Source organism: Tachysurus fulvidraco, chromosome 5 (assembly GCF_022655615.1).
Source record: "Tachysurus fulvidraco isolate hzauxx_2018 chromosome 5, HZAU_PFXX_2.0, whole genome shotgun sequence".
NCBI lineage: Eukaryota > Metazoa > Chordata > Actinopteri > Siluriformes > Bagridae > Tachysurus > Tachysurus fulvidraco.
Window position 1 is genome coordinate 30,635,267 of NC_062522.1, and position 10,000 is coordinate 30,645,266.

A 10,000-nucleotide genomic window follows, 5' to 3' on the forward strand; every position below is an offset into this window, starting at 1 on the left:
TAAGTTCTAACGAAGGAGGGATGTAGTACAGTATGTGCTTGTGAGATGAAAGGGGCGTGGCTTATGGATTTGTCAGTTCTAGTCCAGGTGTGGCCTGTGTCATCATAGTGTGCGCTATGTCAGCATCAGTGTACTAGACTTAGGTAGCATCTCTCTCTCTCTCTCTCTCTCTCTCTCTCTCTCTCTCTCTCTCTCTCTCTCTCTCTCTCTCTGAGATCCCAACTGTAACAACAGTGCTTCATAAACACTGGCACATTCCAGACTGCTGATCTCAGAGAAACGAGTCCACCACAGAGATACAAATATTTATCCTCAGTGTGCATACGTGTGTGTGTAGACAGAGAGAGAGAGCGAGAGAGAGAGAGAGAGAGAGAGAGAGAGAGAGAGAGAGAGAGAGAGAGAGAGCGAATGCCACCACAAGGCTCCAGCCGAGTCTTCAGATAACTTTCCTCTTTCCAAAATTGCAAGCGATACGTCTACGTCCAATTCACTCGCGGCTACGTGTCTTCATTTTATTTCGAGACAGTCCAGACAAATGATGAAGAGGATTTTAATTAAACCCTACAGCACACATGTCTGACTTTTGTTATACGTTTGTTCCTGGGAGTAAAACCGAAATGTGAAGTGTGGAAGAAAGCGGCGTGACTGCAGTCAGGAATGTAGAGCGGACGCTGTGTGGTCTGAACCGAGCTGCGCTGACTCTGACCTGACTCTGAGTCACGCTGACACGAGGCAGCAGCTTTCAACCTCGCTCTGTGTTCCGGGTCAAAATGACCTGCTTTACTTTGTTTTTTTTCCCCCCTAAAAACAGTAACGACACTCAGAGGTTTCTCGTACGTTTAGATTCCGGTTAATGTCTCTGAAGATGTTTTTGAACGTCCGGTTTGTTTGGATTACACAGTAACAAAGGGTCAAGAGTAAGAAAGAGAAAAAAGTCTCTCGATCATCTCTGTATTTTTTCACCAGATGAACACTGCCGAGGGTGCATGGTGGCTTAGCGGTTAGCACGTTCGCCTCACACCTCCAGGGTTGGGGTTCGATTCCCGCCTCCACCTCTTGTGTGTGGAGTTTGCATGTTCTCCCCGTGCCTCGGGGGTTTCCTCCGGGTACTCCGGTTTCCTCCCCCGGTCTAAAGACATGCATGGTAGGTTGATTGGCATCTCTAGAAAATTGTCCGTAGTGTGTGTGTGTGAGTGAATGAGAGTGTGTGCCCTGCGATGGGTCGGCACTCCGTCCAGGGTGTATCCTGCCTCGATGCCCGATGACGTCTGAGATAGGCACAGGCTCCCCGTGACGCGAGGTAGTTCGGATAAAGCGGTAGAAAATGAGTGAGTGAGTGAGAACACTGCCGAACACTTTCAGGAATATTTGTTGTAGGAATTTCATTTATCTGCGGTTTGTGTTTTCACTTTTTCCTTTTTTTGTTGTTTTAATCTCCTTTTATCACGTTTTTTCTTTCGAAAAATTTCGTACGCCACGTCACGTCTTCACGTCGTTCTCTTTTAGAGTCGCGTGTTGTTGATGTTACCGTTCTCGTTATACGACATATTGGATTAGCAGTCATTGATAAGAACGGTGCAAAAAAAAAAGACAGAGAGAAAGAAAGAAAGAAAGAAAGAAAGAAAGAAAGAAAGAAAGAAAGAAAGAAATTCAGACTAGCGCTTTGCTAAAGTAACTCTATCCGCTAAGGCAGCGGTTGTTAATTCTGACCTTTTGTTAAGTTTCACTTCTCCGATTTCCACTCCGTCGCCTACGAGAGCGTCTGCCGACGTGAGGGTGAGCGAGAGTGATTTTTGGGGTGACTGGGTGTGATGGAGGGGGAGTCGTGCCTGATTGGTTGTTCTGGTCAACAAGCCTCGTTCATGGGTGACTCCCTCTGCGCTTCAATAGGTCAGCTCGAGCCTGTCGGGGTGAGAGGTGAAAAAGATGGAAGTGGGGCGGGTCGTAGGTACGGGTCAGTACGCCGGTCCCTTCTCATAAATCTTATTTTACACACCAGCGGGGTTTCACACCAATCACAGTCAAGCGACCGGCACGGCGCACACGGTGTTAGCTTTGATGAAGGGTGAGGCGACGTGATCCGTGTGTTCACCTTGAACACGCGTCATTAAAGATTGACCACCATTAAAAATGAGCAGTAATTGAGACCCACGGTGTGTAGATTCGTGTGTGTGTTACATTCTCCGCTCTAGTGCATCATAATTACTCAGACACGTGAAGGCAGAACAGACGCCGACTGTCCGGTCGGCTCTAACCCGCACGATCTAGCGACCGACATCTATAGTGTGATGATTTGTCATGTGACAACGATGAATCGTTCCGTATCTACGGCAACCGATAGAAGACGTGTGCACTTTGAGGAGAAAAGATCTAAGTCTGGATCTGGTTCTGAGTCATGAGGGTTTAAGCACCTCAAGAAAAGAAAGGATCTCGAAAAAAATTTCTTTGAAAATCTATTTTAGGAATTTCTCATGGCAGTTAATTGTCAACGATTTCCTGGAAATGTCTTCGAAAATATTTTAAGAAATTTATTTTAAGATGTTTTCTAAGGATATTCTATTATTTTTAATGATTTTTTTTTTAAATATTAAAAAAAAAATCTTAAAATCTTCAGTTTCCTCAAAAGTTTTTTTAATGGTTGTCTTCAAATCTTTTAAAATCCCTTCTGTTTTTAAGAGGTTTTTTTAAGCTCTTCTGGATTTTTTTTTTGTCCAATGATTTTCAGGATTAAGAATCTTCTGATTTAGACAATTAGACCATTTTTAAGAATCGTATGATCTTTTGTTCAATCTTTTTATCAAGAACGTTCTAGAAATGTCTTGTGTGTGTCTTGTCTTGTGACATCACAGTGATGTGATGTGATAATTCCTACATCCCTGTGTAAGAGCTGTTACTATAGAAACAGTAAGAACCTTTTCTATAAACCTATGAATCGCGTTATAGCCGGAACTTTCCTTAGTGACTTAGTGTAATAAATAAAACTCTCATTAACACACACTCACTCACACACTCATTCATTAACACACACTCACTCACACACTCATTCATTAACACACACTCACTCACACACTCATTCATTAACACACACTCACTCACACACTCATTCATTAACACCCACTCACTCACACACTCATTCATTAACACCCACTCACTCACACACTCATTCATTAACACCCACTCACTCACACACTCATTCATTAAAACACTCACTCACTCACACACTCATTCAACTCACACACTCATTCATTAACACACACATTCAACTCACTCACTCATTCACACACTCATTCATTAACACACACTCACTCACACACTCATTCATTATCACACACTCACTCACACACTCATTCATTAACACACACTCACACACACACTCATTCATTAACACACTCACTCATTCACACACTCATTCATTATCACACACTCACTCACACACTCATTCATTAACACACTCACTCACTCACACACTCATTCATTAAAACACTCACTCACTCACACACTCATTCATTAAAACACTCACTCACTCACACACTCATTCAACTCACTCACTCATTCACACACTCATTCATTAACACACTCACTCACTCACACACTCATTCAACTCACTCACTCATTCACACACTCATTCATTAACACACACACACTCACTCACACACTCATTCATTAACACACACACATACACTCACTCACACTCTCATTAACTCCCTCATTCATTCACACATTCATTCATTAACACACACACACTCACACACACATTCATTAACACACACACACACACACACACTCACACACACATTCATTAACACTCACTCACTCACACACTCATTCATTAACACACACTCACTCACACACTCATTCATTAACACCCACTCACTCACACACTCATTCATTAAAACACTCACTCACTCACACACTCATTCAACTCACACACTCATTCATTAACACACACATTCAACTCACTCACTCATTCACACACTCATTCATTAACACACACTCACTCACACACTCATTCATTATCACACACTCACTCACACACTCATTCATTAACACACACTCACACACACACTCATTCATTAACACACTCACTCATTCACACACTCATTCATTATCACACACTCACTCACACACTCATTCATTAACACACTCACTCACTCACACACTCATTCATTAAAACACTCACTCACTCACACACTCATTCATTAAAACACTCACTCACTCACACACTCATTCAACTCACTCACTCATTCACACACTCATTCATTAACACACTCACTCACTCACACACTCATTCAACTCACTCACTCATTCACACACTCATTCATTAACACACACACACTCACTCACACACTCATTCATTAACACACACACATACACTCACTCACACTCTCATTAACTCCCTCATTCATTCACACATTCATTCATTAACACACACACACTCACACACACATTCATTAACACACACACACACACACACACACTCACACACACATTCATTAACACTCACTCACTCACTCACTCACTCACTCATTCATTAACACACACACACTCACTCAGTAAAACGAATATTGTACGCATTCTGACCAATCAGATTCGAGCATTCGTCCAGATATATAAATTTTTCATTTCTAATGAATCTATACATTTCCAGAACATTCCACATGAACGAATAGACGTCCCTCTGCCCCAGCCAATCGTATTCATTTTTTATTTATTTATCTAATTATTACAGAAATTCCGAGTGCAGCTTATCTTCATCTGACTTATTTGCAGTATATTATGTTAACCCAAGTGGAAACCAAACCCCCAAATCATCCCGATGACCAGAAATCCTCCTGACGGCTTCAGCCTGTGTTACGTGTGTGGTTTCTTTTCTCGCACGATTTTGTGATCTGTATCTGCCCTTTGTCAGAACTACAGAAAAAAAAAGGACCGTTCGTCTTTAGTGGGCGGGGCTGGTTTGATTGACTTGAGATTTGACAGATCTTGCCTGAGCCGAGGTGAATTCGTTTGAACTCTCAATAAACAACACGGCCGTAATGAACTCCACATGCCTCCGTGTGTGTATGCGTGTGGATGTGAGTAAGTGTGCCCGCCCGTGTGGTACCGGTGTGTATAGGAAAATGTCAGGCTGATCAAACCGCTCATCTCTACTGGGCCGCTGGCGTATGAAAGTGATACCCTGTCAGATTTACTGTGGAATAAATATTTGAATCAGCACTGCACTGCCATTATAATCACACGGAGCTCGCTCGGAGTTACTCCGACTCCTTCTGCTCTTCCCTCAGCCGCCTTTCAGACCAGACGTTTATTTATCAGAGCTCAGCCCACCTGCAGACGTCGACGACGGCGAAAATACGCTCTTTTTTTTTCTTCCTCCCTCGATCGCTACCTGATTCGGCTCATCAGCTAATCACAGAGCGCTTCACAAGTGGAATCAGGTGTGGACACGACACCAGCTCGTGATTGCAAATCCGTACGAACGTGCAGACTGGAGGTCGGAGTCGGTGTAAAACGTGCTCGCGTTTGTGTTTGTTTCGCAGGAACGGAACTCGAAACGGATCTCGTTTGTCAAAATTTGCTTGGAGATCGAAGTCAAAAATGTGGATTGGGTTCAAACAAACTACAGTCTCGATCTGCCATCTACTGCTCAGGCCTGAATCCTGAAGGTGTGAGAGTATAAAAGAACTTGCATGTTATGACCTTTTTGGCATCCCAGACTAATAATCACATTGTTTAATTACAAATTCTATCAAGCAGATATTTTTCAACCATTATTTCTGGCACTAACGATGCATCGTTTTCAAACCACGTGACGGTTAGATGCTAAGTGCATTTCATTGCCTTGTAACCCAAAGTAAGAATCTAATCTAATCTAATCTAATCTAATCTAATCCAAATAAAGAACTCCAGATGAATGGCTGTTTCTGAGGGGGTTTTTACACCTGGTTACTTCATGCGTTTTCTGTGATCCGATAGCTATCCGATGGTAAAAAGACCAGGTCTAAATGCCCCACAGATATAAATCCGATCGCTCAAACCCCTTCCTTCAGGAGGTGGTCTGGGACGCATTTCAGATGAAACTGGACAGGTGTAAATGCATGTTCAAACCACATATGCCAGCGCTGTACTCCTCCCAAACGGAAGTACGTCACTCACAGGTGACTCGCGAGTCATGCATCGCGCCAGAAACAAACAACATGGACGACACGCATGTGTCAAAATATATTTAAGTATATACACCAAAGCGTGTTCCATTTTAATTAAACCAGAAATGAGGTAAAATATATTTGCATATTGGGTAGGAGTAGAAAGATCGGATCGATATCCGATTCGCCGACACGTTTATGTGGCCTGATGTAAATGGAACAGTTTTAACAAATAGATAGCTATCGGATCAGAGAACACACACGAAGTGACAAGGTGTAAAAAGGCCCTAAGTGTCCCTAAAAAAGTGTCATGAGGTATACCTTATGGGGATGTGGTAGCCTAGCGGTTAAGGTGTTGGGCTACCAAACGGAAGGTCGTGAGTTCGATTCCTACATCCACCAAGCTGCCACTGCTGGGCCCCTGAGCAAGGCCCTTAACCATCAATTGCTAAGTTGTATAAAAATGAGATAAAATGTAAGTCACACTGGATAAGGGCGTCTGCTAAATGCTGTAAATGTAAGTAAATGGAAATGTAGGTATACAGGTTTTGTGAGGAGAGAGAGAGAGAGAGAGAGAGAGAGAGAGAGAGAGAGAGACACGGTGCCACACTTCTTTAATCGATCGTCACTAAAAGACTGTGTGACAGAATCAGACTGAGTGGAGATTGATGCTGTCATTGGAGTCAGAGTGAAGTATCATACACACTCTCAGTTATGAAATCATTATGACAGATGAGCGGTGGTGGAGCTAGCGTGTTAGCCTGCTGCGTGTTATTACTCATGTCACATGGTACACTGTGTTACAGATACACACACACACACACACGCGCGTATGCGATATTTACGGTAATACGGCTATGTGTCACCATATTCAACGACTTCGTTTAAAGTCCCATTTCATAGTGTTTACGATCCAAATGCCTACTTTTACAGCTGGTCTTGCTTCATGGGCTGTTTTTTTTTTTTCTTCTTCTTTATTTTTTTTGCTGATTCTCAATTTATTGTTTTTTATTGAATGTTTAGTGGAAAGAAAAAGAAAAAAACATTGCACAAAGCCCCAAGTTAAATGAATGAAGGAATTAACAAATAATTCCATCACATTTAAGAACGAAAGAAAGAAAGAAATATTTGATAAAAAAATAATAAATAAACAAATATTTTTATTTATTTATTTATTTATTTATTTACATAAATAAACAAATCTATATCCAAAAGAAATATTCAATAAAAGAAATAAATAAATAATGCTTTCTATATTATAGTATGTCTGTTCTAAGCTGTTATGAACGTGTTCAAGGTCTGGAAACGTTGTGGTTTTTATATTCTTCTTATTTTTTTCTGCTTTTATTTATTTATTTATTTATTTATTTATTTATCTTTTATTTTTTTAAATGTTTTAATTTTTTGACCCTCGATTTCTGAAGTCATTTGAGAGCCAAGTTAAATCTCTACAACCAACATAAAGTCATGGTAGAGCAAATGCATCACACTCACACCATGCTACTAGCACTTTTGTGTGTGTGTGTGTGTGTGTGTGTGTGTGTGTGTGTGTGTGTGTGTGTGTGTGTGTGTGTGTGTGTGTGTGTGTGTGTGTGTGTTACTTTAAAATTCTTAAAGCATCTTCCATTATGGCTTTGCTTTGGAACCCTGGGACCTAACAGTAATTTCCTCACCAAATGCTGCCTGACAAAGCTACATGCTCTCTCTCTCTCTCTCTCTCTCTCTCTCTCTCTCTCTCTCTCTCTCTCTCTCTCTCTCTCTCTCTCTCTCTCAGTGTTTTCTATCTTAGCCCTTACCTAAGTTGCCGGTGGCGTGCGTTCAATCATACATGCTCCGTTTATTCACTTAAGGAGCAAGTTTAAACAGAAGAGATTTATTTTACATTAGCGTAAAGGCACGGCCCGGAAGTTTAATGTGTTTTCGTGTGCGTTTTAATGTACATTTGATGCATCTCGGGTGCGGCTTTAATAAAATATTTAATGATGAAGAGGTGATGTGTCGCCTTAGCATAGCTTTATGGCCACAGGTTTAAAATAACGTCATATACCAGGAGACGAGGCTTTCACTGAGCGTTAATCAGGAGCGAACGTCCGGGTGATGGAACGTCAGAGTTTTGGGAAATAAGTGAAACCTACAGTACAGTAGGACGTCTTTCTGCGTTGTGATTGGTCACGATTTGAAAGAGCTCGCTTCAATACTGTATATGTTATGTAGAAAAAAGTACAATATCTGTATTATATACTGCAAAATTCCCGACACTTTCAGGCTTCCGTAATCGGATCAGCCGAATGAGCGAAAATCCCAGATTGTGTTTTATTGTATACGATGTTTATGTTTTATTAACATTTTGCTCATCAAATTTAAACGAACATACTGTTAAAATAATGGGAAATGATCCGTAAAGATCGCTGGTCCTCTGACGACCGTCAAATTCCAGCAAATTCGTTACAGTGTTTTGTTTCTCTAGCAACGACTGACTCAAAGGGACTTGAACGTAGCAGGCGCATCCCATAATTTAATTGGATTTATACCTCAAAATAATAATAATAATAATAATAATAATAATAATAGATACTTGTTACTACGGTGGCTTAGTGGTTAGCACGTTTGCCTCACACCTCCAGGGTTGGGGTTCGATTCCCGCCTCCACCTTGTGTGTGTGGAGTTTGCATGTTCTCCCTGTGCCTCGGGGGTTTCCTCCGGGTACTCCGGTTTCCTCCCCCGGTCCAAAGACATGCATGGTAGGTTGATTGGCATCCCTGGAAAATTGTCCATAGTGTGTGAGTGTGTGAGTGAATGAGAGTGTGTGTGTGCCCTGTGATGGGATGGCACTCCGTCCAGGGTGTATCCTGCCTCGATGCCCGATGACACCTGAGATAGGCACAGGCTCCCCGTGACCCGAGAAGTTCGGATAAAGCGGTAGAAAATGAATGAATGAATGAATGAATGTTACAATAGTGACGAATTTCCTGTAAGGAAAATTTCCATTTATTACCTGAAGGTCTTCAGTGTCAGTGCTTTATTATCGTCTTTAGGACAAGGACGAGTGTCTCTAGCTACTATAACGTAGGTAAGGTGTAAAGTAACAACAGGAACGTGTTTACAATGTTATAGAGTAACTGTAAATGTTTAAAGTGTACACGTTTGTGGTTTTTAACGTTAGCATCTTTGATTATTTTACCGCAAGTGTGTTAATCGGGATTTAAGGGAGAACATCAGCAGCTTATTATCTCAGATGTGCTCCTGTAATGCGTCCTGGTGACGGTGAAAAGTCCACGGAATGTTCAAGAAGCCTAACGCTGTTTAGTCACGTAACCATCACCTGATGTTAGCGTCGGTGTTCATGCTTCCTCGTCTCAGTGAACACATGGTTCATGCATTAATCAGCAGGGTGTGTGTGTGTGTGTGTGTGTGTGTGTGTGTGTGTGTGTGTGTGTGTGTGTGTGTGTGTGTGTGTGTGTGTGTGTGTGTGTGCTGCCAAGCCTCCGGTGTTGCTAACTGTGCCATTATCCAGCCTGTCGATGCTAAACAGATATGAAATGGTGCCACTTTATGTCACAAATTTTTATATTCAAGCCAGGTCGAGACAACAGAGCCATCTGTACAGCTTGTGTGTTATTTCACTCTCACACACACACACACACACACACACACACACACACACACACACACACACACACACACACACACACACACACACACACACACCATTAGAGTGAATGACACTCAGGTTCATGACAGGACCATCTTACACATATACACATATTTATATATTTTATACTTTTACACATATTAAAGTATTCATTCACTCACTCACTCACTTACTCACTCACTCACTTACACACTCACTTACA

At 41.7% G+C, this 10,000-nt stretch overlaps 1 long non-coding RNA gene across 1 annotated transcript in view; it reads left to right on the top strand.

The window, feature by feature from the left end:
* The window catches only part of LOC125141178, a 29,003-nt gene that overhangs the window by 1,695 nt on the left and 17,308 nt on the right, over window positions 1-10,000 (top strand). The gene's annotated exons all lie outside the window — the stretch shown is intronic.